Here is an 11462-nt window from a genome sequence, read left to right as displayed (position 1 = left end):
CAGTATCAGCGGACGATTAAGCTTAATTAGTGTGCATATAAATCAATTTCAAATAAAATGGAAATTATATCTTTCAATTATATAGCGAATGATTCAATAAATAAATCAATGTTTATAGCTGATTAGGAAAAATATGTTATAGACTATTTTGGAAAAGAGAAATATATAATTATATTCAGGGGTATATCCGAGTATATCCACCGTCCAGACGAGAATTCTTGTTCATTCATTATACAGGAGGCACCCTGAGAGAAGTACTTATCTAAGTGACTGCTACCACTGGCGGTACTTGTACCGTGTACGTACTCGAGGATCTCGAGTGCGCACGATTTGTGCGATGTAGGTACACGTTAACCACGCAGGAATGATAGTGTTAGTGGCAGTGATCCTAGGTGCAGGATGGTTTCTGTGAAGCATGAAATTGTTGTACGGGGCACGAGACACGTCCGATAAAGCTTTAAATACGAATTAGTAGCACCGTGGCGTGTAGGGCAATCACCAGTGCTAATACATAAACTCTATCACATAAACTCGGTTGGACGCATTCTGCGGCAGTCTGGTGATACCAAACAATACAAATGTTATGTGCAATCATAATAATTGCATAATATAGGTTTAGGCTGTTTGCACTTTTCCAGCATCTTTATTTTCTCTCTTTTCAATGCCCGAATATATATTCTCTAAATTTTTTAGAGTGAAAACTTATTCTAAAGAATAAAAATTGAGCCAATCTTAATAAAGAGTGGTTCAGTTTTCGATTTTTAAGAGTTTTAGCTTTTCAAATTTTACTTATTAGAGTGAGATATACTCTAAAAGTTTTAGAAAGAGTATTCGTGTATCTCGATTTAAATGCAATAATTTTTGGAGATATCAAGTAACGCAAATAAATCTGTTTTCTCTCTAAATGATATCATAAAAATATAAAAACATTAAGAGTCTAAAAGTTCAACTTTGGAGTTCTATTTTGTAATTCTTAACCAACAATATTAATTTTGTTATACCATTGCGCAGTTTTTTTACTGCATATAAAACGATAATGTTACGACATCGACACTATCGTTAAGATTTACAGAACGGGAATTTTATGTTTTCGGAACGACTGACTTACGATGTGTGTTGGAAAATCATTAACGTTTCGGTAAATATCAATGATATCACGATACGTGGCAAGATGTGTCCTGGTATGACATATGCATAGGTGATTTTGAGAAGATATTCATGCGCGTAGGGACATCGATCGATTGTGATCTGTCAATTTTCACTATGTCGGATCTAGGCTTATTACGTCGCCTCTCAATCAACAGTACAGATCCGTGTCGGGTCAAATGTAATAAACTCGCGAGCCAGCGCAACCCCGAAGTGGGAGTACAGTACGTAACATCGGCGACCGTAAATCTAATGATTTACACCGGTGGGAGGAAGACAAACGAATGGATCCACCTCGAGCGGGTACGGACTTACGGCGCGACTTGAAGTAAACATTCATGAATCTTCATGGGAATAACTCCGATGGCGTCTGCTTCGACAAGTCCAATCTCCGTGAGCGCGCGTTAATCCTTTTGCAAGTCGCTCGATCGAGTCTCGCGCAAATTATGTTCTCTTCGCCAATTAAGTTTGCCTTTCGCTCTACATTTTCAAATCCGCCTTCATCCTTTTACGTATTTATTTTTACTCTACCTTTGAATAAACAGTTATTAACACAATCGATTGGAGACAATTCAATTTAAAGCTTATTATTGGCAATTTTATAAATACAAATGTGCATTGCAAATTCAGCAAGTAATATGATAATAGTTAGTAAGTATATTATATTTACAAAATAGAAATGTATTAATTGAGATACAATCATATTTGACATGTGCTTTAAACTGTTTGATCAATTTAAATTTATGCATTGCTATTCTTCGATTAAAAACATAAAATGACAAACAAATAATCAATTAATAATTCGATTAACGGAAAGTTATTCTATTCACTATTTATTTCAAGTATCTCGCATATTTTTACAAAATTGAATGCTTAACGTATGTTAGGAATGTCTAGCAAAATCTGGCGTGATTGTCATATTATATCTAATGAATACTCACGTGATGTAATTGATTAACAATTTTATTGTTCAATTTAATAATTTATTAAAATCATATTAAGAATAAATCTTTCAAAATAAAAAATTACGCAAAACAATAATAATAAACTTAAAAATACAGTTCTTTCTACTTTTTAAGAGATTGAAATCGATTTTCAGAGCAAAATTGATTTTAATTCTGTAATCAATCAATTATCTCGCATGGAGATTATATTATATAACATATAAAGCGCACGCGACTTCCCCCATCTCGATTTATAATAAATATATTCAATGATACACACGTGCGTTTCGATCGACGATGCTTATCTAAACACGTATACTATACATGTTTTACACTAATTTTTTCAGAAAGGAATTATTACACTTATCAAATTTCATGCAAAAAATACGCGTGGCATTCTTTTATAAATAATACATATTGGATTTTTAAAATACTATATATAACTCGAAAAATCGACATACTTACCGACCTTATCGTTTTACAATTATTTATGTATATTTACGTATCGAAGTTCAATCAACAGGCAGCAGCAAATCTTTCGATATATCGTAGACGTTTTCTAGAGATACAACTATTCTTTATGCAAATCAGCAATTATTATTTTCCCGAGCAAGGAATTAGCTATTTCGATTAATGATTTGTACGCGTAGCGAGGTAATAAATGCTTGTTCAAGCAGATGCACATTTTATTATCTATTCATTCGTAGAAATCGAAGCGAAAGAAAACGTGACAAGAGTTGAAATTCAATTATATTGCGTATTTTTACACGGTCTCTTGAATTTTAATCAATCGTTAACTCGCAATGAAAGTAATAAAGTCTCGCGTACACGTCGGGATCGCCGTGTGGCTTGACTGTAATTAACTATGTTTTCGTGAGTGAATATTATTGTGCGACTAAGGAATTTCAAAAAAACAGAAAACGATCTAGGAAGAACATTGACGATGGCGAAAAGCAACGACAGGGTGAGTACGTAATATATTTTATTATTTTCTGTTTTAGAGATTTAATTGCACTAAAAAATTATACTTAATTTTAATAATTATTTATATGAATTCTTGAGTGAAGAACTACATATATGAGTTCTTAGTAATATTTACAATCTTCGCACAATCTTCTTATTTAAAAAAAAAATTTAAATATTAAATCTTATAGGACCGTACATGTGAGAAACACAACAATAAGAAATTACCTTTAATGATCGAGCTGGATCTTAGGTGCTATTGTAATTCCGTGTGAATTTATATATTACATATGTAATTTTTTAAACTGCGCGACGAATAATTTCTCGGTCTTGAAACGCCTCTCTATGAAACTACCGCAATAATATCATGAGTTAAATTATCTAGCAATTTAACAATTTTGATGCTCATAGCATCTTGGATCTTAATAATGTTGAACGACATTTTAAAATCTATGAATAAAAATCTGTAAATAATTAATTTATATTGTGAAAAATATTACCTCGGCCGGGAGTCGAACCCGGATCTCTTCTTTGAATTAATAATTATATATACCTGTGTGTGTATATAATTTTAAAAAATTGAGCTAAAAAAAATGTATATATACATTTTTTAGCTCTATTTCTTTATTAAAAAATAGAATTTTAATATCTTTTTTTACATTTATCAAAAAACTTCACATAATATTCTGTTAGTATCGAGAAAAAAAGTAACGAAAAAACTAACGATTCGTTATATTTTGAGTAACTGTAACGATAAGAATTACTTTTGCAAATCAATAATAAGTAACGGGTTATATTTTTATAATTAACGTTGCGAACCCTAATTTTATCTATTTATACATGCATATTTAAGTTCGTCTATCAGAATTCACTATCAGAAAATCGATTGTGCCCTTAAAGTCCAACATTGCTGACGAAGAATTAATAATCTTGGACTTTGCTAAGTGGAGATCTTAAATTAGCTTTTATTACATAATTAAATCTTTCTTCCATATATGCAAGCTATTGGCATCACAAAATATCTTTTCCGAATAATTTGCGATGCTACGATAACATGAGACATAATTGTATTACTTTATTTATTATATACTTATATTAGATACTTAACATAGTAATAAGAGGAAATCATTATTTCTTATTATTTATCACATAAGGTTATTATGTGATAAAGTATCTTCACATAGTCAATAAGGTCTAGAACCTAATTTGTATTCGCGATCGACGTCATTGGAATGTTTGAAGAGCCACTCGTACTCATGTCGCCGTGTGTGGAAGAGGTGTACTGAAAGTAGCAGGAAGGCATACACACGGTTGGAGGGGCTAGACGAGAGATGCCTTAATGGCGGCTAAATTCCTGCAACGGCCGGATGCAATTTAATGCCAGTCGTCGTGGCGCTATCATCGCCTCGCTGATGCAATATCTTTCGAGTTTCCGGCGTCTAGTTAGTGCGGAACGAGCTGTTGATAAATCTCTCCCACCTACGCTGTTCCTCATCCCCTACCTACTTGCACCCCTCATCCAACTATCCGTCCTCGCCCCCGCCGCGCGCGGTATGTGGAGGCCATTTCTCCGGGGCGGAATTACATCCCCCAAATTGTAATTTTGTCGGGCACCGCTTTCCAGCAGCACTCGCATTATTTCTCCCCATCTCTTACATCCGTACTCCACCTCCTCCCGTGAGAGAGTTCCTCTTTCCCCTTTTAGTCTCGAATAAGGGCTAACTTGCTGACGGCATCTTGAACGAGCGTCGTATTCCTCGCATAGCACGTCTCTGCGAATGAACATCGATTGCCGACTACTATAGTTCAGTGGATTCTGCGAGTTATTGAAATGTAACCTGTCGGAAAATTAGATGCGAATTTCACGCGTTCTTCGATCACTTTAATAAAACAAATTGTAAAAAACTGTGCTAGATATTTTACTCAGTACGAGAGCTGATAAAAATAAAAATGAGAATTTATTATGCGAATCGAAAATGTAACGTTGCGATAACATCAAATCGAGAAAAATCGTGAAACAAATTATAGGATGAAATAAAATTTTAAAATATTTTTCCACGTTAAAAGTTTACTTAAACTAGAAAAATCGCCGACACATTTGTCAAGAAAACATTCTTCATAAATATAAGCATAACAGTATTTTATTGTGACAACGTGGAAAAACTTAAAGAAGGATAAATCGTAGCGATGACAATTATCCTCTATAAATACCAGGGGTTTCGAGAAAGGGGATGAAGAACGAGACGCACGTTGTGGCAGAGACGCGAAACTTTAGAAGGGTCGCAAGATTAAACTGATCTTTAAGCATCAACGACGAGCGGAACTTTAACGACGTCGTTATGAAATTAATTATTAAAACCGCTCGATAATCGTCGTTGAGTGTAGAAAGTAGCCTTTATCCCTTTTCAGCCGAACTGCCTTCAGAGGTTGCAGGACAAATTGCATCGAATTATCTTGAGAGTGCCACCCATACCACACCATAGCTCGCTATGCGCCATGTAATTAACATTAAACGAGCTAGCGAGGCAGAGGCTTTCACTTCTGAATTGCAGCTCCCTCTCCCCTTTGTTTATGTGTTCTTTTCAAAATAGAAAACTTTACACAAAAAATAAAACAATAAAAATAATTAAAAACGCTATGTGCTTTTGTCCGATATTTGAAATGACGCAGTTTTTAGAAATGTAGCAAAACATATAAAAAAAGGTAAAAATGGGGTTACACATGCATCGATGAATTGAATAGGAATAATAAAGGTAAAAGCTGTCATTTTCACTGGTACATGCCTTTTCATTGTCAAAGGCTTTGATTAATATTAGTGGAATTTTTAAGAGAAAACATAAAGTTTTTCATTGATTAAAAATTTAATTTAATTTATTATGCACCCATATCCACATCAATCTTCGCTCTATTTAAAATATTAGTATTATTTTTCGAAACTTAATCTGTCCTCTCGATCGATTTCAAGCTAATTTGTCAAATATATCTTTCATTAGTATACTAATAAGATATATTTGACAAATTATTCTATAGGATAATATCAGTATGTAATGTACATTCGCCGTGATGCATCGTTATTTACATTGCATGCAAAGTGCGAATCTGGCGAATCATCGATCGCGTTGAATTAACAAAATTGTGTCTGCTCCATGTAACATTAGAGCTATATAAGGTATTTGATAGTTTAATCTTAAATTGATGATCCATCTTTGCATTCGTTGAAATTCACGAAGAAATTCATCGTGAACATTCGGAAACCAATGAGAAAAGCACTACCTTCGATTAAAGAACCACCTCCATTAGTAAAATTGTAAGGCGGAGCGCTGCTTACGGCTTACGGGATGATAATAGAAAAACGATACTCCATGTGCGAAACAATACTTGTAAGCATTTAAGAAACGAATTTACGACGATTCTTGGACGTTCTGTATCAGAATTAGATGCGCTTGCACGAGCGGCGCGTCTAACCAAGGTTTTATCGACGAAGGAGATAGAAGATCGACTATGCGTTCGGCGTCTTTGCCGGCACGTTTTCAAGCTTGCCGGATAATTAACTAAATTAATTAGGGTGGGAGGAAAGGAGGCAAGAGGGGATATTTCGCAGGTTGACGGCGAAAGACGCGGCCGGACGGGATAGAAGAAGAGGCGAGTCGCGCCTTCGGTGATAAGTTCACTGATAAAGTCTAAACTTCGTGCGAAGCGTGTGCCTTGGCACTATCAATCATGCCTTCTTGCTCCCTCACGAACACCGCACTATCTAACATTCGTATACGACCCACGGCACGAAAGAACTTGGGAGCCATCATCGACATATAGATAAAAGATTGTATTTTTGCGATATCAAAGACTTCAAAAATTTGCTTATTTTATTTATTAAATTTTTTTCACATTTCAATAAACATTAACTAATAGTAAAATGATATCAGTGTTATAATTTTATACTCGACAATATAAATGTAATGTAATAAGTGTGTTTACTCAACATTGTTACATTATTAAAGTGCGAAATAATAACATTGACGTTATTTTATTGTTGGTTGATATTTATTAGGGGAAGTGAAAAGAATTAACAATTAAAATATGCAAATTAAGTCTTTGATATCTCAAATGCAACCTATTTGGTAAAATTAATGTTATTTAAAATATATCAAGGGCTAGGAGCAAAAGCTGGTTGTTAGTTGCTAATATTAATAATCCTTACAAAATAATATACATTAAAACAGACGTTTCGAGACCAATAATCAAATCATTTCAATATTGTTAAAATACAAATAAACAAAAATATTCTAATATGATATTTCGTAAAATGACCACATTTATTATAATATAATCTGCAAAGCCTAATTTAATGTTCCTATAACAAGTTGAAACGATGAAAATCATTAAAATATACTACTTCTTCCTTCTTATGTTTCAAACGTAGTGAATATGATTTCCATTATTGTCAATGTGTCAAATATACATCGAATCAAAATAGATGACCAATTACAAAAGTAAAATAAGAAGTCTCGATCGTATAAATGTTGTATATTATATTATTATTAATTAATAATATTATTATTAATAGTTTACTTTCCTGTGTTCTATAATCTTCTCTTTTTTTTCATTTAAATTCTTAATTGTTATAATATTGCGATTTATTTTGACTTGTAAATTACACTTGTCAAATACGTTAGAACCGTGCACTTGCAGTTCACACCTGATAGAGGAGTGAAAATTAATTATACAACATTCACATTGGTGCAGCAGAGTTTTGCAATCGACTGCTGTGATGGTCGTCAGCACTTCGGCAGATTGAAAAATTTTTATACCCCAGTCGTATGACCACTGACATCCGGATAAATCCCACATCCGCCGTATTAGGTTTGGTCGTTAACTTTTCACCAGAAGATCGACAGATCGAAGAAACGAAAGCCAAAGCCAGAAAGAACATTAGCAATAAGTTCGCGAGCGTTAATATCACTGTTAGTATCACTGTCGTTATACAAGAAAATAAACAAAAAGAGAGAAGGAGAAAATTGGTAGAAGTATTGGTATGTGTGAAGTCGTTATAGAAAGAAGAGAAGGACAGTGATGGAGGTGCTGCTCGCTGAAATCGAGCTCGATCTAGCACAATCAATCAAACGAAGGCAAATTGTAGGAAGAACATGAAAAAGAGGGTGGCATCCAAAAAGAGAGGAATCACCTTAGAAAAGAAGGAGCAAGGGGAATGGATCGCGTCAACGGGGAAACGTGAAGAAAAAGAAAAGAGAACGAGGCGGTATAGCGCGACGAAACAGCAGAGACATCACAAATCAAAGACGTGGTGACAGTTAATTCATAACTCGCAATCCCCATGACCGTGCCCGCTGTGCCCTGCCGCACGTCGTTCCTACCCACCCTCGTCCCCCCGTTTCAATCTGTGCCCCCGCGGGTGTTGTGCGTGCAACGTATGCACCTCACGGGAACGGACACTCCGCCGGCTTGTACGTGTGTAGTGCACTGTACTTTTGTTTCTTGTCGTTCGTCGCTTTTCCCGACCGTTCGTAGTTTTTCTGGCATATTACGACGACACGAATGATTTCGAGCCTCGGTTACGAGTCTAGCACGATCTCTCTATGCTATATCCCGATTACTCGTAATTCGAAAACTATTGCGAATGCCAACGAATTCGTAGGAAGACTTTAGAAAAAGCTTTAATTAATTTCCAGAATATTTAATAAAATGTTGTATTATTATTGCACTGCAAATTGGGAGAACAAGAGAGTTAATTAATCATAATGCTTCTTTTCAGATGAAAGAAAGTTATTTAATTTTATATTTTTATATAAAGAATATTTTGTTTTAGTAAGCACATCAATTTTTAAACTAAGTTTGCAAGAAAAAATTAATAGAAGGAAATTAATTATTTAATTAATTTAGATTGTTAAATAGAAATTCATTTTCAATATTTTTTAATCAACTATTCATAATTTTTAAATCTATCTCTTTTCTTGTATAACTACACTTAACTTATGTATCTCGTTATCATGTAATCTTTTTTAGAGATGAGGTCTGTAAACAATTTCAAAATATTTATTACATATTGTGTGTGTCAGAAAGAAAATATAATAAAATTCCAATAGTAATGTACATACATATCTCCGCATTTTTGTTCTTTAACTATTCGCTTGATGACAGATCTCGGATTAATTATGATTTCAATGGGATTAGCTTTCATTAATTATATCGTTTCACCGTCATTTGGTGTCAGGCAACGGTTTCACCTTTATCTCCACCGTCGATCTGTTCAACCGCATTCACCACCCTTGCTCCGATAGCCACCCTTCCAAACCGACTCACCACCATGTTTCGTGCGACCGACGTACACTGAATGGGCGTTCATAGCTCATTTACATTAATACACGGGAAACACGAACGCCATTTGCCGTTTGTCGCGAAAAAAAAAATTATTCGCCGGCCAAATGTTAACGGTCTTCGTTGCGTCTGATGAGCAGTCGACGCATCGTTAAAACGGAACATTCCCGCAGGCGACATGGACCGACGTGATTTTTCGCGCGGTCGTTTTACCATCCTTTTAATTATCTGCATTATAAGAGAATTATCGAACATTCCTCGAAAATTCCTATCTGCGTAGAAATCCACGTAGGAGAGAAAAAGTCTCTTGGTTTGCAATTGACGCCGACTCGGTCTGTTCTTAAGAAGGGTTGCTCAAAGCAAGGGTCGAAATTTTCTACCCTTTCAGAAGGGTAAATCCGCAATATGCGGAAAAGGGATGCCGCTACCCAGCGGGAATGACTTTTACCGAGCAAATTAACCCTCTCGATGGGGATATAACTTTGGAAAGCTTGACTAACGTTGCGTTTCCATGAAACGGAAGTTTCTCAGGCCGGAGACCAGGTAAGTAGTCAGGCTCGTCAGATATCGATGAAATATTTAAGACCCACTTTACGCCGATATGGTAGACGTCGCTTCTCCTTAAACCGCATCGACGTGTCAGCAAGCAATAAATTTGAGTAATCGAGACCAAAGATTATAGGGTTGAGGTCGCTATCGTCGTTTGCCACATGGGAGACGTCGCTGATTTTAAAAGCGAGCCAATAATTTTCAGTTAACAAAAACGCATTTTGAAGTGCTCAGAATTTGAAAAATCCCTCATGAATCACATACTTGGAGACATGTATCTATTAATAAAGCACACACAATTTGGTAAAGATATTTTACCCCTGATGAGAAAAATCTATTAATTTTCAGAATATAAAAATTTTAATTATTTTTAAAGAAATCAATTTAATTGTATTATTATTATTTCAGCTTTAAAGTTAATGACTGCATTTCAAGTTTTATAATGAACGGTGTGCAGTTTATACATGGGAAAAGAATTTTGTATAAATCTCTTTGTTAAAATTTATCCTGAAAATATATAATCGTGAAACAACATTGTATTTTGAAGAATTTTGTATAAATCTCTCTCATCCATTAATAAAACTACAATCAAATATATATATATAAAATAAGTTTGATTAATTTTACTGAAATGCGTGGTAAAAGTATCAAAAATCTTTAAAATATTGTATTGTATCTCACAACTACTATATTTTTAAAATAAAAAAATTCTTTCCGTATATAACTGAAAGGTGTCCTTAGAATTTACATGAAAAAAATATTAGGTTTCAAGTTCTAGCCTAAATCTAACTCGATTGGATTTTTCTTTATTTATTTGATTCATCAGTTTAAATTAATTTGTTATATCATATGATAAAAATTTCCTATGCGTTTGTCGTTATATAATTTATTTTTGGCAATCTTTCTCAAAGACGTTAGATAAGAAATACGATTGAGTATATAATTTTAATCGGAAATGAACGCAGATTGCGAGAACTTCTAACGGAATCGCGCGATAATCATTTCTCAATTTGCGCAATCGGGTTAATGAGGGGCAGCCGGCACTCGGCTCAGCCGGCGATGCTCGATTGCCGGTGCTTTAAAGGGCCTAATCGATGCCTGATAGGGCAACATTATTACCTAACGCCAGACCTACGGACCGTGCCATTATCTCGCCTGCTACCATTACGCATGGCTGACCAGCACCTTTCGATTCCGCGGATTATGCCGTCGAATCACGCCAGCTCGCTCGTAATTTGCGCCAAGTCTGCTGAAACTAATAAGAGAAATTAAACGTGCTCCTTATATGCAAAGAAAGAACGACAACGCAGTCGAATAAGTCAGTCCTAAGTCGATTTAGAAATAATTGCAGAATAAAAATTATAAAAAGTAAAATAATTATTGCAGCTATAAAAATTATGAGATTTTTGTACACTATGTATTATTATTATATTCTATAATATTATTTTTTTTTTATCGTTTTTGTTATTAGAAATATATTATATAGATTCGATATAAAATGGCTGAGCAGGAATTATTTATGTGTCA

This window comes from Cyphomyrmex costatus, unplaced genomic scaffold (genome assembly GCF_001594065.2).
Source record: "Cyphomyrmex costatus isolate MS0001 unplaced genomic scaffold, Ccosl1.0 scaffold132, whole genome shotgun sequence".
Taxonomy (NCBI): Eukaryota; Metazoa; Arthropoda; class Insecta; order Hymenoptera; family Formicidae; genus Cyphomyrmex; species Cyphomyrmex costatus.
Note: the sequence above shows the minus strand (reverse complement) of the source record.